Genomic DNA, 27,688 nt, shown 5'->3' with positions numbered 1-27,688 from the left:
TTACATTCAACTTTTACTCTTCACCTTCCTTATTAAAGAAAGACTTTATGGAAATGCCTAACCACCACATGATTTCTTGAAGATAAGTCATGAAAGGAGGGGCCTCTTAAAAGTTTAACTTCAAACTGGCATATTGGTTCATAAAATGTACTTGATTTTTATAGTATTTTTTCAAAAAAAGAATGACTGTGACCTAGCAGAAAAAATCCATTTCATAAAATGACTAAATAAGGCTGCATAATGTGTTCAAAGTGTTCCCCATGTTAAATAGTGTGCGACAGAGTAACACCATTTTCCATAATCATGAGCAAACTAAGAAGAGTATAACAAACCCCACTGTCTTCATCTGATACATTGGACTCTTCCTCTAAGAAATCCTGGAGTTGTTTGTGTGACTACCTCCATACCCTGGATTTTCTATTCAGTCATTCCCCAACCATGGTCTTTTAAGAAATGGATACAGCAGCATATATTTTATGTTTTCATAGCAAAAGTATAAATGGTCAGAGCTCTTAGTGACTCAAATTATAATACTCAGTTCTATTGTGGATAATAATCAGGAACTGAAAAAACAGAGTTTTGCTAATTATTTCCTGTAGGCTGCATACTCGGCTGTAGTCACTACAGTGTCAGGGACTATTAGCTGAATTACAAGGAACTTGATTGAAACTTGTATCTAGTGGATATTTTCTAGGCATATGGAAAACATTAATTTCTGTAGGTATTTATGAAAAGAAGACCCATTAGGGATTTCTGACTACAGTTTTGCATAACCTTCTGAGTTTCAAAATAGGTCGCATATTGCCAGTGCACTGTAAAAACTATCCTACTTTATATCTGCAAAATAAAGGATGAAAAATACATTTAAAATCTCCAGTGGAAAATAAAATCACCTAAGGTGCAGAAAAAGACAACAGTGCATGCACATATACACACAGACACACACACATATATATTCGAGGCACTGAAAACATATATTGGAAATGTTCATTTTATCTCTCTTGACTGAAGCAGAATGATTTTTCTCAGCAAGATGCTGCATGTAATGTACCATGGAGAAATTTCTTTTCAAATGTATTCCCTGGGTGGTGTGGAAAAAAAAGGTTCCATATGATTTCTACTTGTGAGCTTGTGCAAATCCACGTAGGTCTACTTCAGCCAGCAATACTTCAAAACAGATATCTTCTGATCTTCTGGAATAATGTAAAGTGTTTTCTTTAATAATTATGAATATCTTTAATATTGAACTTGTTACATTCTTATGTAATGGCAGACCTCATATCTCATGTGGAATGATGACTACTAACTAATACAGGTGTAGGCTATATACTAATTTTTTGATTTTTAAGCATAGCATTTGTTCATTTGTCATAAGAAGATTTAACATGAGAACCCTGATAGTGTGTTTTAACATTAAAATACAACATCAAGCTCCAGAAGATTTTTTGCTCTCCTTAGACCTATAAAGTAAGAGTCTTCATACAGATAATGGTTTAAGGAATGTGACAGCTCCTTACATTAATGAAATTGTTAACAAGATATACACTAAAAGTTCCTTTGCTTCCAAACAGTTCCATACCTTCAAGGACTCTCCAAAACAGGACACATGCAGTGCATTGCATGTTGGAATACATTATCTCTGTTGTTAGGTCTTTTCAAACAGAAGCTGAAACCCCTATATTTTAAGCAGTGCTGTTGTAGTGCTTATTTTGTTGTAATTCAACACAAGCATTTGACAAAACTCGTTGCATTGTGTACCTTTAATTAATATGCCTTTCCATCTTTAAGACCAGAAAATATTAATGGAAACTGGGTCATATAAGCAGTAAAATGAGTTCTAAGGGACCTGAAACAAATAGCATGTGTTTTGGCACTCCGGTTAGCTTAGGTTTTTGAAATGTAGGCAGGATCTACAACTGAACATTAGAAAGAGATTTATTCTGTACCGTTTAATCATCTTGTTGCAGTCTTTGTCAGAAGAAAGTAAGAGGCAACCTTGTGCCATTTTCAGTTCTTGTTTAATATCTTCTTCACAGGAAAATGCTGCCAGGATATTAAAGTCATCTGTTCTTTTGGATAATAAGGATGTAATGTACCATTCTGACCTTTCCAAATGCTGTGCTTCAAATTGCTGTTCATTAGACACTTTTTTTTTTTTTTCTTGATTAAACTCTTACTAACCTGTAAAAACAGAATGGAATAAAACCTAGTCAAGACATGGCATATCAAGCATGATCAAAACAGAACCACACATTTGCATAGCTCAGGGGCTAAAACAGACACTAATGCTTTTTGTGCTGTATCATTACTGTGTTCCCACGTAACAAGCTAAAATGATGTTTCTCATGACAATCCAGAGTCTCAAGCTGAAGAACTTCTATTTGGTTCAAAGTTTAATTACTAGAATAAGAAAGACTATTTCTGTGATCTGTAGAAAAATTTCAGAGATAAAGTCATAAGAGAACTGAATTATAATCCTCAAATGGAAATGTAATTAAATGATAAAATATATATGACTGAAGGCCAGATTCTGTTAACCTCATTCATCTTTGTTGAATTGCAGATTCTTAAATTCATAAATAGATATTAAGGGCAGAGGAAATTGTACATTATTGTCTAGTCTAGACTCCTGTGTTGTCCCAAAATTATCAGCCTTTGTAGCTTCTGAGATGCAGCATATCTTTCAGAAGGACACAGATTACTCCAGTGGTTAAAAGATCCCATTGTTAATTTGGTGTAGGGGGGACACGATGGTATTCTTGGCTCCAGCTAACTATACATTTCTTTCTCCTATATCAGAGAGCTCTGAATTGTCAGAAATCCTGAAGTCAAGCTACTTCTTAGTCTTGACTGAATTAACACATAGAGTATCTTTTGTGTTTTGCTATTGGTACATTTTCTCTAAATTTTGTTTACTTCAGAACTATTTTCTGTATATGTTTTTGATTTTCAACAAACCATAATGGCACAGGGGTTTCCAGTCAAAGTTTCACAAATGTTGTGAACAAATAATTCTGTGACAATTTCTGACTACTATTTACCTGTTTACTCTTACACCAATTATATCTGTCTTCAAATAGTTCAGTAGTTCATAGAGAACTTATTATCTATATCGACACACTGTTCTTCTCAAAATTATTATTTTTCTGGCTAACAGGACTAAAACAGACTAGAACAAAAACTATTAATCAAAACTGAAATTAAAATACAACCTGTCCCTTTGCATACAATTTTTAAAAAGTCAATATACTGCTCACTTGTGTTCACAGTTCAGTTCTGCTACCTGTAAATGACTGTATTAATGGGACTTTAAACTGTGTGTTTAACACTTTAGGCTTGTTTCCACTTTCTTTTCAATAGTGATGTGGTTTTGCTCCTAGTTAACCTCTGATCGGGAAAGCTGCCCAGCACTGGGACTGATGTTACAGAATTACATACACATTTGGTGGTGTGACTGTTAATGGTGCTCCTGAGAAATAATAACATTGGTGACAATGTTATGAATGCCTCCCGAGGGAGCGCACTGTCAAAGCAATTTGTTAACTGCTGTTTGCTTTTTCTGTCTCTGTAGATTAGTAAGCGTTTTAAAAGCACTAGGTAAGAACCTTTGTATTAGCACTTATCAAACCAAATGACACAATAGGAAAAGTATGTTCGTGTAACAGAGGAAACTGTCTAGTATGGGCAATGAATTTCTTTTAGTGGTTTGTATCACACTCACAAGTATTAAGAAATGAACACAGGGATGCAATGACAGATGATAACACTTGATTCTCAGGAAAACAGATCAGTGTAATCAAGCAGAGCAATAGCTTAAGATTCTGTTTATAACACACTTCCTTAGATACATTTTTTTCCTGAGTCTGAACATTCGTATTACTGAAAAATACATTTCCCTACAAAAGAAGCAGAATTCCAAGATGTCGTTTTAGCTGCAGGTTATACCAGTTGGTTTGTGCTGTGATGCCGGGTCTTGGGAGAAGGCAAGTCATCAATCAGGAAGGGTTTACAATGATACTGTATTAACTATTTTCTCACTTTCAATTCATATAGAAGGCTCAGTATCAAAAGAAAGGAGAAGAGCCAAAGCAAGTAATTTAAGATTCTTTCAGATGTCTAGTATTCATATGGATGCACATGTGGGTAGCTAGGCACATGCACACAGATATATAGTGGCCTAAATGTGAATTTACAACCTTTTCTAGTGTCTACATATTTGAATTAGCAGTATGGCATATCACCACAGACTGTTCTGTTCTGTCTGGGGATGCTTTCAAAGGCATTCTTATTGGAGGCACTAAAGACTAGAGGTATGAACTAATTACTGTATTCTGACCTCAAGTAACCATGCAAACCATGACAACTGCCTGCTGAATCTATAGATTCCCTGGAGGAAACATTTCTCCTCTTTCTTGATAAATCACAGTTCTTGGCATGCTTTCCCAACAGGGCAGTACATGGAAAAGACTGGAACTCCACAGCACTGTGGATGGCTACTTTGCCCACCTACATGGGTAATCTGAATCTGTTTAAGGGTCATGAACATTTTATTCTGAACTGTTACAAAACCAACTGCCCTTAAAATGGAACCATATGGCTCTTCCTCTTAAAACGTCACTGCTGTCACCCTACTTTAGTGCTATGTGGAGAACTACACAAATGCATCCTATAGACAGCAGGACTAGGCACTTTCATTTTTTGCCTAATATTAAGCCTACATAAAATTCAGCATCATTGATTTTATGTTTTGTTTCCAGGGGACTGTGAAAAAGAGCCTAGAGAATAACAAAAGCAGAAATACCATTCAAAACTAGACAGAAGAAGTAATGAAGTCTACTTAAACAAGCAAGAATAGTTGAGATATGGTGTTTTGGCAGTGTTAACTAGAGGCAGGACATTCTGGCTTTTAGTTAGAAGAATGTAATTTAGGTAGAAAACTCAGTTTTCTTACTAGGATCTGAAAGAAAGGACAGAGGTTTTACATTAAAAGTGCTCTCACTGTGTTTATGAAACATTTTTGTGTGCTCCCAAATATTTAACCAGTAAGACTAATCCAAGAACACTAATTTGTCAATGGGTTGTAACATTAGGATTTGTCTTTTTTTTTTTTATTTTCTTCTGCCTTCTCTTTTTTTTTTCTTTTCTCTAATATTTTCTTTTTTCTTTTCCCTTTCCTTTCCTCTAATCTTTCCTCTTTTCTTTTTTTCTTTTCCCTATCCTCTCCCCTTCCCCTTCCCTTCTTTCGAAAAGTCATAACCACTGGAAATAACTTTTTCTCCCATTGGAGGCACAGAATAGATCCCCAACAACTGAAATTTACACAGCTTATAATTTAGCATAGCAAGAGCTAGTTTCCTTTTGCCTGGGGTTAAACGGATGTCTGGTAAAAGTACAGTCTATTTTAGAAAGGGAAGTAGGTGAATGTTGACACTAGGATTCAGGGAACACTTTTTTTATACTGCCTAGAATTTTTGAATTTTTATGACAAAGCAGAAATGAAAGCAAACTCTCTGTATTTGCACAGACAAAAGTAATTATTTTGATAATTTTGAAGTCATAAGGGAATTCTAATGCAAAGTCCTAAAATTTAATATATAACCTAACAACAAATTTGAAAAACTTCATTTCTTCTTACAGCATAAAGTGAAATCTAATGTGTCCAGAAATTAATGGAAAATGAAAACAGAGCGTGAAAAGTACTTATTAAGACAATTAAAATTGTACTTAGGGATATTTTACTGATTTTGCATTGTTCTGTAGAATTTTCAAAACATTAATTTTTATATATGGACAATCCCAGTCTTCCCTGAAACTTACCTAAGCGTTATTTCCCTGCCAAATAGATCTGTGGAATAAAAAAAATTGAGTGCACACTGAGTACCTGTGATGAACATGTGTAAAACTAGGCAGAAACCTGTGGAAATAGGACCGCTTCCCTATCATCTTACCAAAGCCAACACCCAATGACCACCTCAAAAGGCTCCAAAGGGCTACTGGTTCAGAGACATCACAGCTGACTTCAATTTGCAGTTACCAATCCATTGCTTTTAGAAGCACAGGCTGCAAGAAACCCTAGTAAAACTAGGCAGGTGGACCTGGAGCACTCGGTATCTTGTCCTCCTGCTATGCAGCTGGAGTAGATCCAACAATTTTTAGAGCCTCTGGCAGGGCGGCTGGGAGCAATGCCTGGAGCATGGCTTTGGAAGAGGAAGATTGGAGGCCCCAAAACCCCAGCAAATGCTTTGCTATTGATTGTCCTACTGGGATTATTATGGCCCAAAACCCACAGTACAAAACAGAATGGGCAGGACTTCCAAGATCACTGCTTGTGCCTCAGGTCTTGAGCAACAATACCTGCAGCCCAGAGAGTACTTTCCTCACCCTTCTCAAAGTTCTCAGTGCTCTCCACTAGCTCTGTATTTAATCTCTTCAAGAAAAAACATTGTCCAAAAATTAGGTACTCTGGAGAAGACTTTCAAATTTCATTCCCTCAAAATTAGAGTTTAAGCAGTTTGCTCATTGTTATAGCATCAGACTATACAATGGATTATTTTGTATATCTGCATTCTGTATCCATATATATGGATATATGCACTGCAAATATAACAGACAGCAGTTCAGGGTCTGTGCTAAAAAACTTAACATGTCTCTGGTGCAGTGGAATGCTAAAACTTTCGGTATATAAAACACATATCGATTTCAATGACATTATACATAAACTCTGTTTTGTATTTCCTCAACTTTTTTTCTGTATTAAATTCACCTACTCTTTTAAACAGGTAAAATAAATATCCTTTTATATTTCTCTGATTAAGAATATCAAATCTCATTTGTTTCATACTGCATCGTATGTGCAGCACTTAATTGAAGGCTTGATTTCGAATCTCCTCAAGTCAGTTACAGTTTGGATTGGCTTGAATTTGATGACCGTTGTCCTTTTTGGTCACTATGGCAAAAAAGCCACTGCATTTCCAGTCCTGGATAAAGAATGCTAGTCATGCACATAACACTGAAAGTGAAAAAAACCCATCGTATTGGGAGGGCAACAACAAAGAATGAGGCTTTCCACTTTTTGTTAATCCAAACATTTGTGTTTCTGATTTAGGGATTATGGTTCAGCAGATGCCAATTGTTTACATTTTGGAAATGGTACCTCTTGTTCGTACGAAGGGATCATCCTGAAGTGAGTCTGCTTGATCTCTATAAATATTTGGAGGTGGTGTGCTACTTTAATGGAATTAAAGTAAATCTCCATGTAAATCATGGAGATTTCTACTGGTACACAGACTACACTGAACAGAAAGCCACTGAACTGACTTGATGTAGCCCTTTTATTAAACTGTCTTCTGTACTGTTAGCACAGCATAATTTTTAGAGACAGATCTTTGAACCTATACACCTATGATCGGACCTGCTGAGGTGAACGGGATTTCTTGTTACTGTAGTAAGATATGACTTCTTTTGTTTTTTACTTCCTTTGTCAGTTTGACACTGAAACTTCGTTACAGGTATCAATTCTTGGAGTTGTACATAGTACTCAAGGGTACAGGGAGAGAAAGGAGCATCTCAGAAACCACAACAGGTGATTCTTATTAACAGCTGACGATTTAATGACATCTTTTATAGCTTATGGTAAGTCAACCTTTTGTGGTTTCAGTGAAAAGCTTACATGACTTCTCATTTATTTTTCAGAGTTATTACATTTATCACTCTTAACTGTCCTTTGGTTGGATCACAATCATTCAAATCTTTTAAAGTGTATGCCTAAATGCCTTATTGTTTATTCTTGTGTTGCCCTTTCTTCTCATTTTGTCATTGACAGAATCATTTGTTGTCCATTTTCCAGATTCCCACACAGAACTGGCTGTGCCAACCAATTTCCATGTGATGGGAATACCTGCCCTTTTGTTGACAGGACAAGCATATGCAGTATTCTAGTGATGTATGTGTACTGCTGAAGCACATATGTTACATGCTTTAAGTGAATTATTTGCCTCAGTAGTTTTACACTTAGCTCACTCTGAATCTGCAGATAGTGGGATGAGATGAATTATTGTCTACAGTTCAGAAATATTTATAAAAGAACTGTTTTCTACTAAAAAATGTATTATGAGAATACTAAACATATTAGAATATTACAGAAAAAAATCCTGGTGTACAGAGAGAGTAGAAATTCTGAGAAAAAGACCTGGAACATGAGAACAAGAGACACAGATAACATTTTTCTATCTAATTCAGGATTTTTTTCTAGTGCTGGCATTATATAACACATTAGAAAAGGCTGCAGAAATCTCAGAGTCACTGTATGCTGTTCTGTAGTGCTGTGTAGAGATATAATTCTTTCTGATCTCACAGACAAAGCTTACAGTACATAAGTAGTATAAATGCTTTCCACTCAACTACCAATTAAACAAACAGTCATTACAAAAAATCTTGCACTTTGTACTATGTCATTATTATCACACCTGAAAAATCTCTCTGGACAAAGATCAACTGTGAGAGGATAACAAGCTGGATGAGATTCTATTAACAAGCTGATGAGAAAATGAGCATGAGCTGGCGGTGCGTGCTCGCAGCCCAGAAAGCCAACCATATACTGGGCTGCATCAAAAGAAGCGTGACCAGCAGGGAGAAGGAGGTGATCCTGCCCCTTTACTCTGCTCTTGTGAGACCTCACTTGGAGTACTGTGTGCAGTTCTGGTGTCCTCAAGATAAAAAGGACATGGAACTGTTGGAACAAGTCCAGAGAAGGGCCACGAGGATGATCAGGGGACTGGAGCACCTCCTGTATGAAGACAGGCTGAGAAAGTTGGGGCTGTTCATCCTGGAGAAGAGAAGGCTGCGTGGAGACCTCATAGCAGCCTTCCAGTATCTGAAGGGGGCCTACAAGGATGCTGGAGAGGGACTCTTCATTAGGCAGTATAGTGATAGGATAAGGGGTAATGGGTTAAAATTTAAACAGGGTGTCCTGGGTTCAGCAGTAGCAGTCATTTTTCTCCTTGTTGGTAGCTGGTGCAGTGCTGTGTTTTTGACTTTTGGCCTGGAAACAGAGATGATAACAATGATGTTTTGGTTTGGCCAAGGACTTTGTGAGCCTCATGCTCTGCCAGGGAGGAGGGGAAGCCGGGAGGAAGCAGAGACAGGACACCTGACCCAAACTGACCAAAGAGGTATTCCATACCACAGCACGTCATGCCCAGGATGTAACTGGGAGTTACCCAGAAGGGCTGGGACTGCAGGGTTGGAGGAGGCATCAGTTGGTGCTTGGTCAGGCTGGGGGGGGGGGGGGGGGGCGAGTTATCGGTTGGCTGGTGGTGAGGTGATGTATCCTCTTCCCTTGTTATTTCCTTTATCATTATTATTATTGGTGGTAGCAGTAGTGATTTGTGTTATATCTTAGTTACTAAAACTGTTCTTATCTCAACCCGTGGGAGTTGCATTCTTTTCAATTCTCCTCTCTGTACCTCTGAGAGTAGGGGGAGGGAAAGAAGGGGGGGGGGCAAGTGAGTGAACAAGCTGTCTGGCTGGGTTTAAACCACCACAAAGGGGAAGTTTAGATTGGAAGTAAGGAAGAAGTTCTTTCCTTTTAGGGTGGTGAGGCACTGGAATGGGTTGCCCAGGGAAGTTTTGAATGCTCCATCCCTGGTGGTGTTCAAGGCCAAGTTGGACAGAGCCTTGGGTGGCATGGTTTAGTGTGAGGTGTCCCTGCCAATGGCAGGGGGGTTGGAACTCGATGATCTTAAGGTCCTTTCCAACCCTAACTATTCTATGATTCTATGATTCTAAGCAATAGGAATATAAGACTAATATTGCACCACCTTATGAAAACTGATGATGAATACACTTTCATTAAAATATTAGATTATGGCTAAAAGTGAAATGTCAAAATAGGAAGCACATAAAAATATAAATAGGATAGATCTGAGAAATTTCAGAGATGACGTTAAAGTTGGCAACTGAGAAACACAGTGTATGTCAACATGCATTTTGACAAAATGGAGATTCATGTATTTCAGAAATCTGGATACTAATATATCTTCTTTGATTTTAAATTCATTGGATTCATGGAAAATATATAGAAAGTCATTGTGTCCATGCCAACAGAAACAGCTGCTCACTGCATAACAAATGGACAAGAAACAGCAAATAGTTGAATATTAAGTGCAATTAAAACATCATTTTATAGCCCCAAAGTGTGCTTGAATTGGCATCTAAAATGCTTGAAAAATCCTAATAGCTAAACTGTCAGTGCTCCCTATTGATGAAAGTCTTACTCGTCATTTAATTTAGATCATGCAAAACTAGAAGAGTTCAGAGAAAAACATTTTTTTTTTTAAATGTGAAATGAACTTGAACATATCACTAAGCCAAATTACCGCTAAGCAGTGAACTAAAAGTCTTCTAATATACATCATAAATAGGTATTTATGGGTAATGGGAACAGCCATAATTCTGCTTATTACCTCCCAAAAAAGAATGAACAAACCAAACCCCACTTCAATCTTCTAGAGCAAACCTGTTATCAAACTCTCCTGTACATTTAACATAGAGAAAAATTCTAAAGCAATGTGGCATTTTATTTAAAAAAAAACGGAATGTAAATGCTTATGCTTTAATGCAAAAATGAATCATCAAATTCCTGAGACTGGGGAGGAACTTTGTTGGCACAGTTACTCCTCCTGAAGAACCCATTGCTACTGGGTCACTGTAAGAAGGGTCTGGTATTACTAAATTTTCACCCAGCTCAGATTTCAGCATTGACTATCCAACAGGTCACCTCTTTCTTGGCGCATCAGTGTTGATTGCTTATTTCGCCAAATCCGCTATGCTGAAGTGGAACAGAAAGCTACAGAGCACTCACAACACACACAGGATTTAACCTCTGCACCTTTTGCTGAAAGATGGGGGTGGTTCATGCTGATGGTTTTAACTTTTCGTCCTTATCAGAGTATGATTACTGCCTGGGTTATTTCTTATTTACACAAACACTAATAATTTGTTGCCTGTTTATATATTCTGGAAAATGATGCATGTATTACCAGCACTTACTTGACCATTGCTTAAAAAGAAACAAACCAGCCAAAAGCTAGGTTCAGTTTGAAGGCTTTAACTTCATGTAGGCATGATGTTAAAGCTATAGAGAGTAGAAAACCTGTTACCCTGACAAGGAAACCCTGTCTGTTAACAACTGCCTTTCTGCTTATGTCTGGGCACAGGAGTTTTCAGGAGCTGCTTCAAGTCACCCTTTTCAGTCTACATTGTCTCCTGATTTTGAAACTGATAATTCGACGCCTTTATGGGTAGTTTCTATGAAAGTACTGCTAAAATCCACACAATATCCCTTATCCCTTGCCTGAACTTCAGTTGGCTGTGCTAGGTAACATCTGAGATTCACAACTTTTTATTTTTCAGAGAAAAAAAGCCTTCCATCTGCTCTGACTCTGTGTTTCCATCTTTCACTTCCATCTTGAGATTTCTGCCATTCTAACACTTCACTTTCTTAGTGCATTTAACTAGGGAATAACTAAAGAGATCCAGTTGCTTTTATTCAGGAATTGCTGTCCTAACTAAAGTCTTTGAACTTGTAATTATCCTTTGAAAGTCCTTTATTGCACCATGTATGTTGAAAATAAAGTTTTATTTCTTAAAATGTCAAGTGTAGAAGTACATTAAGTGAGACACTCAGAGCACACAAATACATCTGCGGAGTCGTGTACTGAATACTACTTTCCAAGAGGATGAAAGTATGCAGAATGTACCTGCAGCTTGGATAACGATTGTAACCCCTATCTATTCACACCATGATATTCATTCTATTCCCCATGAAGACTGTCATTTTTAAGTTGCAAAAGCCTACCATCACCAAAATTGCTTTAATATATCTATATGCAAATCTCCTATTAACTCCACAGGAGCAGTGATTAGCAAAGAAAGGGTAACAAAAAGGACAGGGAACTGCAGCTGAAGGACTGTTACACTTCAGATACTTCAGAGGAGTATCTGAAAGACAACACTGGGTTTACTGTTCTAGCAGTGGGGAAGTCAGCTCCTAAATGAGATCTTGAAGAAAAAAGTCTGCTTCTTTAATGACTGGTCCACTGTGCAATACCGAAGACTTTGGAACTGCATGTGTTAAGTTATTGCCCAATTTTAGACACATCTGCAAAGTGAAGTTCAAACCAGACATTTTAATTACAAAGCCAGCAGACATCTTATGCACTATCAATAAGACAGAAGGGAAGCAAGAAAGGTGACAACACTAGTTGGATTAAGACATGTTAGAGAACTCATGAAGACCATGATAGAAGAAGCTGGTAAATATACACACTTTTTCTGTGATCAGAAGAGGGTGCCCTTCTCACATGGGATATTTGAAAAATAGGTCCTATTTTCTCAAATAGCAGCAGCAGAACAAGATGAACTGAGATGAACTGATAAGAACGAGGTGATGCTGAGATGAATGATGGGTTATCATTTCATACAAAAGCTTGGATCACTCCATGTACTTGGCATCCCATTGGCTTTGTCAAATTCAAAGAAGGTTTACAGAGAATATATGGAAACACTTGCCCTTGCTCTTCTTAGGGAAAGCTAGAAAGAAATCAAATACATTCTGTTGGGATTATGTTGAATTTTTAGCCCTGCCAGCTCAAGAGCTCCCAAGGAAAGAAGTGATATTCTGTCCAGTTCCTAGCAGCAATAATTTGCTGCTGTAACAACTTGCTCTGCTACAGCTGTGTTGGCTATTCCTAGAGCTCGTGCTCAGCAGAGTGCTTATGGAGGATGCAGCATTTACCAGTTTCTCCACAGCTGTGTTCAAGATCAGAAAAAAGTGTAAAAGAAGGTGGTTGGTTTTTTTCCCCCCTGATTTCATGTACAGGTACAATTTATTCTTCTGAAAATTTGTATGAAGTACAGATACATAAATGGAGTACCAACAGATTTGCCAACTTGTTCCAATGGTGCATCTAAACAATACCTGGGCAACAACTCAGGAGAGACATAATAAGAGAAAGGGGCAACTGAGAAAAAGTATGAAGATGAGGAGGTTCTGAACTTACAAGGTAACAAAAAAACATTCCGGCCTGCAGAAGTATCAATATTAGTGATGAGGCCTAAAACCAAAATGTAGCCACTTGATCTTCACTCTGAGCTTAGTGGGCTGGCAATTAGAAAATTATCTTTTTACTTTTAAGTGGATTACCACTCATTAAAGTCACCAAAGAAAAATCTGGTGTTCAAGATGTCTTTTTTTTTTTTTTTTTTTAACAAAGCCACATTTCAAGGAAAGTTGTAATTTGATATGCAACATTTATTGCTACTTTTGAAGACAGTGCTGTAAGAAAATCACTCCATATCTTACTAAATAGCTTTTATATTAACAAATCCTTATATGTTCAAGTGCAAAATTACCATGACAGCAAAAGAGAAGGGGCTCTTTTAATTTGCTTTGCTGTTTTGAACATCCAAGGACCTGCAAAAAAACTGGATAAAACCCACTGCTTTATTCATACTCTAGAAATATCTCTTTGCTTCTACAGGAGTGATAACTGCCTGGATCTGTGAAATTTGGTGATTACTTCACATATTAAGTATAAACAGGGGCACCTCTGTTATGCCCTGTATATGCTAACAAAAGACAAGTTATTGGATTGCATAATATTCATGACTAACCTGGAGAAGACTTAGAATCCTATTCCACAGCAATAACAGAATGAATGGGAAGCTGTTAAGAGGATCAAACTCACTGTACAGAGATGTGAAGCATAAAGCCATAGTTAACGACATAGCTAACTTCACTTCCCCATTCCCATCAATGCAGTTTCAATATTCTCCTTTGGTTCACGTTACTCAAGTATATCCTTCTCATCCAGAAGTACATAACCTTGTTTATTTATTTTTTTCATTAAAAACTGAGATGATGGTAACATTTTTTTTTAAACAGAAATGAAGTGTGTTATACATGTATGAATCAAATGAAGAATTTGATGACTGTATGGCGGCATGCAGAGTTGTGGTCAATGGCTCAATGTCCGGCTGGAGACCAGTGACGAGTGGTGTCCCTCAGGGATCGGTGTTGGGACCGGTCTTGTTCAACATCTTTGTCAGTGACATGGACAGTGGGATTGAGTGCGCCCTCAGCAAGTTTGCCCATGACACCAAGCTGTGCGGTTCGGCTGCTACGCTGGAGGGAAGGAATGCCATCCAGAGGGACCTTGACACGCTTGTGAGGTGGGCTGATGCCAACCTTATGAAGTTTAACCATGACAAGTGCAAGGTCCTACACCTGGGTTGGAGCAATCCTAGGCACAGCTACAGGTTGGGCAGAGAAGAGATTCAGAGCAGCCCTGTGGGGAAGGACTTGGGGGTGTTGGTTGATGAGAAAATGAACATGAGCCGGCTTCAATGTGTGCTTGCAGTCCAGAAAGCCAACCATATCCTGGGCTGCATCAAAAGAAGCGTGACCAGCAGGGAGAAGGAGGTGATCCTGCCCCTTTACTCTGCTCTTGTGAGACCTCACTTGGAGTATTGTGTACAGTTCTGGTGTGCTCAACATAAAAAGGACATGGAACTGTTGGAACAAGTCCAGAGAAGGGCCACGAGGATGATCAGGGAACTGGAGCACCTCCCGTATGAAGACAGGCTGAGAAAGTTGGGGCTGTTCAGCCTGGAGAAGAGAAGGACGCGTGGAGACCTCATAGCAGCCTTCCAGTATCTGAAGGAGGCCTACAAGGATGCTGGAGAGGGACTCTTCATTAGGGACTGTAGTGATAGGACAAGGGGTAACGGGTTTAAACTTAAACAGGGAAAGTTTAGATTGGAAGTAAGGAAGAAGTTCTTTACTGTAAGGGTGGTGAGGCACTGGAATGGGTTGCCCAGAGAAGCTGTGAATGCTCCATCCCTGGTGATGTTCAAGGCCAGGTTGGACAAAGCCTTGGGTGACATGGTTTAGTGTGAGGTGTCCCTGCCCATGGCAGGGGGGTTGGAACTAGATGATCTTAAGGTCCTTTCCAGCCCTAACTATTCTACGATTCTATAAGAATATTATTCTGAAATGTTACCTCTGTCCACCAAAAATGTATATGTAAGTCAAATTTAATTTGCACATTTTTGTTTCAAGCACCTCAAAAGATGTGGTGCTGAAAAAAGGGTATTTTTAGCATGCTTACTCCTTCATCTGATATTCTTTTGTCTCTAACATCTGCTTTCTTCAGCTGAGTCACTTGCAGGGTATTTCAGGGTGGCTCGCAGATCGAGACATTACTTCATTATACCAATATGAATTGCTGGGATTTATTTCCTATTTCAAGTGATAACAAAAACTGTTCAAATGTTTCTTATGCTAAAAGGATCTCAAATACAATATTTTGATTAAGACAACAGTGATACTGAACTCTTACTGAATAAATAACATATCAACTGTTATTGAATAGAGTCGCATATCTAAAAAGAAGGAATTGAACTTCATAGTTATCTCAATGAGTATTGTTTTAAAGACAGTACAACTTTATTAAATCATATATTATAGCTTTTTCAAAATACTGCAATATATTAAAAACCCCTAAGATTAGAATTAGCTTTCATTTAGCTGATGAAACTCCACAAGATACAGTGATAGATATTTTGAAGTTATTTTTTTCTGTCTTCCAGACCCTGAGATTTATAAAATAACCTGTAACTGGAGGAAAACAAAACACAGAGGTCATTTCAACCTGTGCAATAAGCCAGTGACTGATTTCTGCAAGCACAGTTAGCAGAGCTGACAACTATGTGGAGCTAATCTAGTAATAGTGTGCTAAATTTTGCTACTCTTTAAACTGGGACAAATTCTCAGATTATTTGAATTGCTATTCAAGTAATTTAATCACTCTCTTGGCACCAGCGCAATGAAATGTTGATTTTAAACCCATGAGAATTTGACCCAGTAAATACTCCAGTAAAAACCCCAGTACCCCAGAACTGCTGCATATGAGAAGTCACACTGTTTTATCAATGTCTTCTAACCATACTACTTCGTGTGAGGAATGATCACAATGTAAGTATTAGGAATGGCGTTGTGGCCTTGGTGGTATCTTTAAAAAGCAGATTTTTTTTTTTTTTCTGTCAATCCTCTTGTTTATTTTGCTACTGCTCAAAAGACACAAGTTCCATCCTTTCCCAAATGTGAGAATCTGCAATGCATATGGTTCAGTCAAAGGACATCAACTTTGCTTACTGGGATGGAAATAAAGATGGCAGTATAGTATATAACGCTTTTCTGAGAGAAGCTGGGTTTTGCATTTCAGGAAAATGTTTCAACTCTGCAGGAACTCCAGATGTGCAAGCCTATGACAAGAGTCTTGCATACAGCATTAGTCTCTCCACTCATTGCCTAGAGACAAATGTAGATGGGAGTTACTGAATTTGGCTGTAAGTTTGAGAACAGTCATAGAGGAAGGAGGGCCACGTACTGTCCAGATTAATGTTTGTCAGTCTGCTTTGGACCTGCTAAATGTAACGATACAATGTCTTCTAAAAGCAGGAAGCAGATTTGATACCAAAGGCTGTATACAGGCAGTGTCTCTTAACTTGGGGCTTATGTAAGTGCATATGTATACATATAGGACAGAAGCCTCTACTTAAAATCAGCCAGTCACCAACTCTCCTGCTAAACTACAGTGTCTCCAGAGATCCTCACTCAATTATTAATGCATCTGCTGCTAATTTCATCATGCAGAGTGTGAATTTGTCTTTCCACATCGAGCTCTAAGGGAAGTTTGTAAGAAATATAGAACTTGTCAGCACATGAGAGTCAACACATTACTGCTGTGCTGCAGCCATTTATAATGAAACTAAAATGAGCACTCACTTGTTTGGCATTAATTTAACGTCCCACTTAGCTCCTATCAGATGTAAATAGCTGCTTCATCCATTTAAGCATTTCTGTTCATGCACATAATAAAGTACTCTGTACCTGTCAAGTAAGCAGAATTCATAACTGAAATAAGAAATGGATGAGGAAATTCAATGTTTTTAATATTAAGGCCCTACAGGGGGTGCATCAGACTTTTTTTTTCTGGTCACAGGTATCTCGCTGTGAGGTTCACCTTTTATCCCACCTTGCAGAGACAATATGAAGACATGACATGTATATACATGTTAGATTGCCAAAAACATTTCTAAAAGGACTACCTGTTCAACTCATGGCACAATTAACAACAGCTGTAGTTGTCAAACATACTCAAACCAATATAAATTAGCTACCCAACCTCTTGGTATTTAAATGGCTTTTATGTCCCCTATTTTAGAAAAACACAGTTTAATTTTAAACAGCATTCTAGTTATGATCATTCTCTCTTGAGGAAATTTTTTATGAGAATGAATGGAGGTAATGACTGCCATTAGTCACTGTCATTAGCATAATACATTAGAAACAACAATATTTATAACAGGCTACGACATGACAATTAAAATATGACTTTCTATCACTTATGTATTCTTTGGCTACAGCTGCTTGCTATTTTCTAAAGTTAAACTGATAGAAGTCTGGTAATGGTATATTTAACAGCATGTTCATCATCAGATCTAATTGTTTTCCACCACAGGGTATGAAGCTTTATGTGCTCTACCAACCTAAAACAAACAGCCATGCTGCTCAATAGATGTTCAATTAATGTTTATGGTGCTACTTTTATAACCCAAGTTACAAGATAAAAAAGCTCCAAGAAGCAATTTAAGAACCTCAGAAGCTTAATGGGACTTCAACCAATACAAAAAATTACTAAAATTCTGTAGGGTCCCACACTTGAGGATGTGAAATAGAAGAATTTAGCCAACATTAGAGAATTCTTCCAGGACAATGGTATAATTGCCAAAGGAGAAGAAATCAGACCTTCACATAGGGGAAGATTATTGAGCATCTTCAGGCTGGTTGCTTTGCAACTCGTGCTCATGCTGGGTTAAACCAGAGAAGACTGTTTATCCCAAGTCATGCAAAGGACAGACTCTGTTGCTCAAGTTGCTGTTATCCCCCTGACAGTTATTTGCCCTCAGTAACCCAGGTTCTCTCCACCTACTCATAATTCTCTCTCCTATTTAGCAGAGCCCATGCTGATTAAAAGGAAAGAACAGTTCAAACACAGGTTTCTCTATTACTGCCATGGTACATATTAATTTTTGTCTCTTTTGTACTAAGCCTGTAGAAGGCAATGTAAAACTACTGTAAATACATTTATATTGGACAGCTGCCATTCTTCTAAATTATGAAAGTAAATGATTTCTGGCTTGTACTGTTAATTGTATATAGCAGTAATGTATTCATTCAGAGCCTCCCATTTTAATTCATACACCCTGATCTCTGGCTTTTAATGGTGCATTGCATGCCTGCATTTCTCTGTCACCCAGGCAATGAATCACTGACACTCCTCAGTCCCCCAAAGTAGCTGGACACAGTTAGACAAGGAAGAACCAGACTTGAGGGGTGGTGAAAATTTCCTTTAAAGAACTACACATTTTTTCACACCACAAACTCTGATTGACATTCATTGTTGCAAATACATTTTAATAGAACTGCTGTTACTCTGCCTCTCCTTCCAGCCTCCCAGGAGTTTTGTAGATCAACATGATGTTCAGAAACAGGCAGAAAATGCTCTGCAAAGTTTAAAGGCTGCCAAACCTTTTTGGCAACTTCCCTCCATGAGCCCAGCTGAGAAATGACAAACTTATCACTGACTGGCTAGTGTTTAAAGCTGACTGCTTTTGATTAGGAAGCAATGAACCTTCCATTCTGGTGTTCATTTTGTGTTTCATAAGCACCTCTTCACTGAAAATTATGCAGTTGAATTTGATTAGTGTAATGCTACAGTTTTATTATTAGTAGTAAATACAGGCATCTTTTATGGTGCTACTGCACACTTAGGATAATTTCAGGATGGTTAGACTTGCTTTTATTTCTCATGTATTATGGATTGACATTTAAAAAAAAAAATCCAATAATAATACATTCCTGTGTTGCAGGTACTCACTTGTTTTGCATTGCTCCATATGTACTCATACTTTACTTCTTCTCTGTTCCAGTGGGAAGAGTAAGATGAATGCAGTCCTGCCTACTCAAGGACAGAGTACTGTGTCCTCAGCAGTTTAAGCTGAGCTAGAAAGAAAGTTACTGTGAACTGCAACAGCTAACCCCTTTAATGGAAAACTCCTGTATTAAATTCTATGCTACAGACTTCGTTATTGATACTTCAACAGCTAGTGCTGTGGAAAAGCACAGTCACCAGAGGTGCATGCATTAAACACTGAATTGCTCTTTTCAATGTCATCTAACTCCATGAGTTGCAATGTGAACACTCTGGAAAGCTTGATACACTTTTATCTTCTGACAGCCTTTCAACTAAATGTCCTTTCACATTATTATGTAACTTCCAATGATTTTCACTGTGAACCTCAGTAATAAAATTCCATTTCATGTCTGGAGCCCACAACTTTTTTGGACAGTCAGTTTAGACTTAGAGGGGGAGAAGTGCATTTGACAGGAAACAAATGCAGAGCGAAGTCAGCTGGTCAGGTCAATAAAAGCTAAAAATAGTATTTGAGAGAAGAGAGTTCACAACACAGCCTAATGGCTAGATTCAGTACTAACTAAACAATTATCTCTGTATCAGTGTTATAAAGATACCCTAGTCACCCAAACCTACATGCTGCAGAGCGGTTACGGGTGTAGCTACAGAACTCACCAGTAGCACTTATGATTAACTAACAGCTTAATGTATTCATTACTAGTATGGTTCACAGTGTCTTATATCTATTAGCCTCAGGCTGAATATTCTCCAACATTTAATTCTACCTACCTCTAGAAAAATGCATATACTTATACAATTTATCTTATTTGCTTACCTGTTTTCATAGATCATTGCTGTAGTGCATGAGTACATCAACATATCCCAGTCATTAGGGATGCTTTTAGAAAAATAAAGTAGGCTCACTTTAGCTGCAATTCAAGCTATTAGTGAAATATTAGTGTAATATATGCATCTTCAATACTTCTCTGGCTTTCATAAACAGCAGCTGGCTGTCTCAAAGTCTGTACTATGTTAATTTCCACATTGTCTGTATAAAGATGCAAGACAAGAAGTTCAAAAAAGGTGTTTTGGATGAGGATATCTAGATCTTGTGTGCCAGTGATGACTTGATTTTTGAGAACTTTAAGTTAAGGCTAGTGAAAGCTGCAGTCTTTCTGAAAACAAAAGTATGTTTTCATTGTTCAACTAAAAATGGAAATTTCTATTTTATCTTTTGAAAATGTTGAGGGTTATCAACAGAATTGCCTTCTCCTAAGCAAATCTCATTTCTTTAAAAAACAAGCAATGCAACAACAAAGCCACCAGAGAAGAGAATTAGCAAAGATAGTTATAGAAGTACAGAAAATCCACTTCTGGGAAACCCCATAGTCCCAGTTCCTTGAGGTGAATGCTGCACATGGGGAGCTCAAAGTGAAGGCCTTGAATGGCCTGTTCCATTACAGCAAAGCTCTTGTGCATTGGACTGTGCTTCTCTATGCCCACTTTTCAACCTCTTGCTCCACAACAGAGCACTGAGCACAGAACTTGAAGGACAAGCATATGTGTCAAACCTTGTGTTCCCTTAACTGTACACAATTTAATTTTTGACACATACCTGAAAAGGGGCTAAACTGCCTTTCAGGACTGAATTGAGGATATGCACACATATATATCTATACAGCTGAAAAACAAAGTCAGAAAATGCAAAGGAAGTCATGGAAGCAAATGAACCTCGGTATTTTAGTATGAAGTTCTGGATTGTTCAAGATGGGGAAAAATTAGAATTCCCTTTCTTCTTTTGCAGATTTCTGTTCATCTTCTAGAAAGATATGCAGGGTCTTCCACCCTCCTGGAAAACTTTTTCACTTATTAAAACCTGAAGTTATAAAGCCAAAAGGAATCACGCCTCTGAGTTTCCATGAACATTAAATCATTTTCTTTAGGCAAAGAATGAAAATGATCACCTACTTCCAAGTCTCTCTTTTAAGCCTTTTTAGGAAATGTAGTCCAATGGTTAGGAGACTGGGATATAAGTAAAGGTATTTTGGTTCTGATGAGTAGCATTCTATGTGATGTAAACATTTTCCCCCTTCAATTTTGCTATGTGGAAACCACAACTAACAATAGAGGCATCAGTCTTATTCCACAGTGCTATAATGTGAAAAACATTTCTAAGGGCCCTAGATTACTAGTTACAAAGCATTAACACACTTAACCATAATGTAAGTAAACCCTTAAAAACCCTACATATTTTCACCCATTTCATAATCTCACTCACAGCCTACTTACTTAAAACTGGAGTGCGCATAATGTGACCCAGGGTTTATTTCCAGGTCTGACTAGGAGAAGGAATCTTGAAAACTATACTGATTATTTTCTCAAGTCTAGAGATGTGTTACTTTTTGAATAGCTTTTGGCCACGTTCTTGAAGCTTTTTGGACAGAAAAATCTACACCTAAAGCAAGGCATAGTTCAAATTTTGATTGCCATTTGCAGAAAGCAAATTGAAAAATAGCATGAGCAGAAAAATGTCATCACTTTCAGAACATGAAATGACAAGGAATGGAGTACTCTAAGAGGACTTCATGTTGTTTTGCAGTGCAGGAGACTAAGCTTCAGGTCTGCTTTCCAGTGTACAGTTAGAAGGAGTAAAGGCAGGACTGTGGCTGTACCAGAGGTCTGGGAAGGGATGGTGTATATAGTATTGATGCAAGTATTTGCGCTGCCACTGCACATAATCTGCCAGAGCAGTTGCAGAGTAATTCTGCATTAGTTATTGATAATGCTTTTGTCAGCTAGCTGAAACTTTGGGGTGTTGCTAGCTATCATCCGCAAAAACTGAAAATGGCCTTTTGTTTCCCATGCTGTTTACTGAAGAAACAAACTCATTTATAATCACCAAATGCAGTAACTGCATTATTATATGACATATTGCTATAAAAAAGCTTATTACAGAAAATACAGGTTTCACATATGTTAAGATCTCTAAATTCCTTTAAAGCTTATTACTGAAGATTATTAAAGATCTTTTTAAAGATCTTTTAAGCTTATTACAGAAAAATACAACTCCCATATACATTCTTTAAGGTTTTTAAAGATCTTTAAGGTCTCTTCCAACCCAATTTAGCTTAGATGATTTAGGAAATATTAGATTTATACTTTCTAATATAATTAGATGATGTTCTTTAGTATATACAAGAAGACATAGCCTTTAGTTACAGGACTATATTAGTAAGTGTATGTTCACAACAGCTCACGAAGATACCAAGATTTTTCTAGATGAACAAATGGAGAATAGAGCAAAAACCCCAGAAACTGCAAAATTTGTTTTTAACATAAACATCTCAATGAGTTAACTCATTCCAAGGGAAGTTGATGATTCCAAATATTTGCATTTTTAAAAACTATTTCTATGTTCAACAGATTGCACAAATATAGTTTGATTATTTATATGTCACTTCTGTGAGCAAGATGATTAAATATTATGTTTCATTACCACAGAAAGAGATATTATATATAAATTATCCTGTCTCAAAGTATCATGCATAATAGGTATTAGTGTATGAGCTCTCTTCCAATGACAAACTTAAGGTGAACTAGTTTAAAATAGTATCTTTTCAGACTAGGGTAAGCTGAATTATCTCACATTTGACATAAAATAAAAACATATAGACAAATACGACAGCTCACCTGATAGACTGGAAGATCACCATAAGTCTCAGTGCTGGCATTTCCTAAAGAGGGTGGTAGTGGCAGGTCCAGAACTTGGGGCTGTGAGTCCCAACCTGAGGCACAGTCTTTCAGATCCCACTGATTTATTGCAAACGATGTCGAAGACTCTCAATTCCCTGAACAGCGTTCAAAAGCTACAGTGCTTCCCTAAGGCTCCAAAAAGCTGAAAATCAAGACAAAGTTGGGCAGACATATTCAATGAAGAACACAGAATTAGTTGTCACATTAATATTTTAGCTTAAATGATTTATGTATATTCACACAGCATCTCTGTGTCACAGGGTTAGTCTAAATGACAGAAAAGTTTCTAAAGATCTCTAAAATAATGAATGTGCACAACAGAGCAAAAATGAGGAAAAGGAGTAAACTAAATACTGACATTTCTAGGTTGTTTTTTTTCTAACTTTCTGAACTTTTTTTTGGCAAATTTACTGTATAACTTCAGCAATGTAATTTTATCTCAGCTTTCTCATTTAACATCTTGTTATAATGCTACAAATTTATGAAGAGCTGCCTTCAATACCTTTTCTCCACCTGCAATCTTCTACTCGAAATGAAGGCTCATGGTCTATGCACAGTAGTATGAGTATGCTTTTATCAATGTAATAAAAACGGAGGTTTGTGGCACTGAATTTTATGAACACCAACACTCTTCATGCAGATAATACAGCAGAGTAATTATATTCACCCTGAGCAAATTACTTCTGAGTGCTGGTATGGATGAGAATGGGAACTTGTGAGAAGAGGCTGAGTTGGTGTTGTGTTTCATTTCTTGATAATATTAACATAATGAAGCCTGTGACAAAGTAATTAAAATCACTTCCTATTAAAAACAATGGGTTGAGAAATAATTTTAAGATTTAGGCTAAAGAGGGAGGGACTTATTTTTTTTTAAATGCATTAGTTAGCTAGTTTCCTTAACCAGCCAATGGAGAGAAGGTACATAGAATCATAGAATCGTTAGTGTTGGAAAGGACCTTAAGATCATCTAGTTCCAAACCCCCTGCCATGGGCAGGGACACCTCACACTAAACCATATCACCCAAGGCCTCGTCCAACCTGGTCTTGAACACTGCCAGGGATGGAGCATTCACAACCTCCCTGGGCAACGTATTCCAGTGCATCACTGCCCTAACAGCAAAGAATTTCCTTCTTATATCCAATCTAAACTTCCCCTGTTTAAGTTTTAACCCGTTACCCTTTGTCCTGTCACTACAGTCCCTAATGAAGAGTCCCTCTCCAGCATCCCTATAGGCCCCCTTCAGATACTGGAAGGCTGCTATGAGGTCTCCACGCAGCCTTGTCTTCTCCAGGATGAACAGCCCCAACTTCCTCAGCCTGTCTTCATACGGGAGGTGCTCCAGTCCCCTGATCATCCTCGTGGCCCTTCTCTGGACTTGTTCCAACAGTTCCATGTCCTTTTTATGTTGAGGACACCAGAACTGCAGACAGTGTTTTAGAGTATCTGGCTTAGGTACTCTGAATTATTTTCTGTACACTGAAGTAACTTCACATAGAGGAAAATGATTCTGATCAGTGAGAATATAGACATTTTGTATAGCTTTGAGCAAGTTTACTGAGTCGGCAAGAGTCAACATTTTGGATGTCTCACGATATTCTCCAAAACAAACAGATTTTCATGAAAGCATCAAAATATAATTTTTGGGACCCTTATGAGAATTGTTCCTGTACTATGATAGTACATTACCACAGCTGTCTATGATAGTACATTAGCACATTAGGCAAGACAGTGGAGTTAACTGGCACTGGGAAAACAAGTCTGATATAGATTATTCTGGTGTTTAATTTGCTAATATAGATACATAGAGCTTCTACTTGCTCTACGTATTTCTTCTGACCCCTCCACCATGCACCTCAAGCATCTCTTTCTGCATCTGACTGAAAAAAGTCACTGGTCAGGACAGATTTATGGTTTGACAAAGGAAGGCAGTTCTTACATTCTCATGCATAGGAAATCAGCACTAGAGTGTACTGTGACATATTCTTCCGTATACTTGCATGAACATTTGCTGATATAAGAGGAAATTTTGTTATTTTGTAAATGACCAAAATCTTGTATTTTTTCTGAACTGTTTGGCATTTTGGCCAAAATCCTTGGACTTAGCAGATTCCTGTCATGGAAAATTTAATTTGAGGTGGACACAGCTGCATTTATAGAAAGTACTGGTGATCGTAATGGTAGACAGTATTACCAGCCCTGACAATAGTACATTAACAAAATGAAAGACAAATGGAAGCGTGACAGGTGGAAGTTGTATAGCTTATTTTTGAGTTTTGTATTTTTTCTGAGGGAGCTGTGAAGGAGAATGAGTCATCAAATTAAGTCCAGATGAAGAATATGGCATAAAAATTACTTTATATTAAAAATGCAAACCCATTTTCTAAATGCCTAATTATATCCTTACTGTTATTTTTGGTTGAATATGGATTACAAAACCTGGTGTCTTATTTCCATTAGTCTGGCTAAGTAGACTCCAAAGTAGAAAAAAGCCAAACAACTGTGAGTCTAAAATTATCACTAAAGTGGTCAAAAATAGAACTTCTGTTATTTCTAGAATTGTCAGCACTGTAAAGTTTAAAAATATTTAGGACTTTAGGATCCAGTCCTATTGTACTCAGCACTATCATAAAGACATGAGGTATTACCAGCATTCTCCAGCCCTTATCAGTGTTCAGAGATGTATTTCTTGTTCATCAAAGATATACAGCATAAGAAACTTACAATGGCAACAGGTGATGCAGCTATAAAAAAATACAGCTGTAACACAAATGCAAAAGAAAACAATAACAGGCTTTTTCAATGTAAGTTTTGTATGCGTACGTACGCTCACTACATGACCATGTTAGTGTAGCTGCTCCACCCAGTTGCCTAGTAAAGTCCAGCAGAATTCAAGTGAGAATTGTATACCTGCACCATGGATGAGAGTTCAGTTCTCAAAACAAATTACAGGTCTGAATACATCCTGTGTTTCATTTCCTGATGCAAATTCTTACTGTTGTCTCCTGCTTTGCTAATTGCACTTTATTAGATCTCTTCAACCTGCTGAGTGTCCTTTCCCAAATCACTCAGCTACACTGTTTTTCTAATTCTCCCTTACAAAGAGATTAAAATACCTGCTTCCTTCAGTAAGCATTTTGAGCTCTATGCAGGAACTTTTTTTAAGAAGTTCTGTGGATGCTATTCAAGCTTTTTTAAGAGCTATGCAGTATTCTTGGTCTTAGAACAACAGACAGCTATCTTTCTTTTAAATGAGCAATAGATTCCCTGAAACACCTATCCCACAGGCCTTCACAGTCTAGTGGGCAGCCCATTTTTGCCTTAGGTCTGCAAACAAGATAAGTAATGCTGTCATTAAAGACTATGTAAAGAAGAGTATTGCTCCTCCTTCAGAAAGTTATTTGTTAGTCCTCACTCCACGAAAACAGTGGTGAGTACCATAAATGGATGAACTTGGGTGCTAAGCTGAGATTTAAGAGTGAGTGACAGTCCCAAGCAAGCACCTTCCACTAAGTATTTTTCTTGCACATGGCAAAATTAGTTTTGATGGTACCATAATTGAAGTACTCGTCCTAAGTCAAGGTTATTTCACACTGCCCATAGGCAGAACATTGTCTGGAATGACATCATCCAGTCCTGAACAGGTATGTGTTTTGTTTGAAGTTAATGAAATTATAAAAATGACTGCAGATCAAATTCTGAATTTTATATTTCCTTTTCATTCCTTGATGTCAGCATGGATTTTTAGTGAATAAAATCTGAGTAAGATCTGCAGGACTGAATTCTCCGTCAAAAAGCTACTTTGCTTAACTGAAATCTAACGTAATAGAGCTTTCCTGTCTGCTGTTTGTATCTTTACATCATGATTCTAACAGATATTAAAAAGCTATATAATGCTCAAATACCATGCAGAATGAGAAGAACCCTATCACATTTAAATACTCTGAGAATACTAAGCTGAAGTCCTATATTAGCAAAGAATAGCAGCGTTTTTTTTGAATAAGAGTGCCCTTGGTTGTCTTTTCAGCTAAATTAGGTATATGAACAATTATGCTCTTCTGGGAAAAGAGGTGAAAAAAAAAGGGGGGGGGGGGGGTGTGAGAAAAAGAAAGACCTTTCCACTGACTTTTGCCAGTGTTTGTACAGGACTGTTACAAAGTTCAAGAACAAATATAATGAGTTATTAGCTGAGCAATGAACATGGAGTTGTAAGTGAATACAGTAAATCACAGTACAAAATATCCGTACATTTTGTTCTGTTTACTGTGCAGAAGCAAAGAAGAAAAAAACAAACCAACACAGAATGCTAAGAAGTCATAAATGAGCAACTCAGCAGTTTGCACCTCTGACTTGCTAATGGTAACACCGTGTGAAGGTCCTGTAATGCAAGGGCATATAACAAAAGTATTCACTGTATTCCTGTGAGCAACCCATTTATCATCAGCTAATGCATCGCGTATGGCAAGAACAATGCCAGACATGATATAAAAAGGTACTCTCACACTTTATAATAACACTGTATAATAAGAAACTATACCTCAATTAAATCAAGAGTACAGCAGCAACACAACATAACAAGAAGCACTGTTTTCAGAATGAATTCTGCTCTTATCAGGGCACTCAAGCATTTCCACTGTCCTACGCATGCACCCAAATGTTGCTAAAAGATACCAGAAAGTTCTGCTCATTTTTATTCAGCATGTTGAAAAATTCTTTGGGCATATGCAGGATTTACAAAATCAACTACACAGCTTTTTCTGTCTATTTTTTTTTCTTTTAATATGTGAATGATGACTTATACTATTATCGCACAGGTGTGATCTTCCTCCAATAAACTTTCCTTACGGATTTGAAATATAAAAGCCTGAAATTGCTTTCTCAATAAATCTTGCCATTC

The 27,688-nt window shown here is 37.5% G+C and overlaps 1 protein-coding gene across 2 annotated transcripts in view; it reads right to left on the bottom strand.

Annotated features, from left to right (window-relative positions):
* Window positions 1-458: 458 nt before the first annotated feature.
* The window catches only part of KHDRBS2 (KH RNA binding domain containing, signal transduction associated 2), a 372,356-nt gene continuing 345,126 nt past the window's right edge, over window positions 459-27,688 (bottom strand). The window contains exons 11-12 of one of the 2 annotated variants that reach the window (XR_009744596.1): window positions 22,724-22,935; window positions 459-2,172 (exon numbers count right to left, since the gene is read on the bottom strand). The gene's annotated coding sequence lies outside the window, so the exon portion shown is untranslated. Of the gene's footprint in view, window positions 2,173-16,843; window positions 16,955-22,723; window positions 22,936-27,688 lie in introns of those variants that run through there. The other variant, XR_009744595.1, reaches the window with a different exon arrangement.

This window comes from Pezoporus flaviventris, unplaced genomic scaffold (assembly GCF_033815535.1).
Source record: "Pezoporus flaviventris isolate CSIRO_AGI_PZ_B2104156 unplaced genomic scaffold, CSIRO_AGI_Pfla_v1 ptg000031l, whole genome shotgun sequence".
Classification (NCBI taxonomy): Eukaryota; Metazoa; Chordata; class Aves; order Psittaciformes; family Psittacidae; genus Pezoporus; species Pezoporus flaviventris.
The sequence above is the reverse complement of the archived record's forward strand: the minus strand, read 5'-3'. Positions and strand labels throughout refer to the sequence as shown.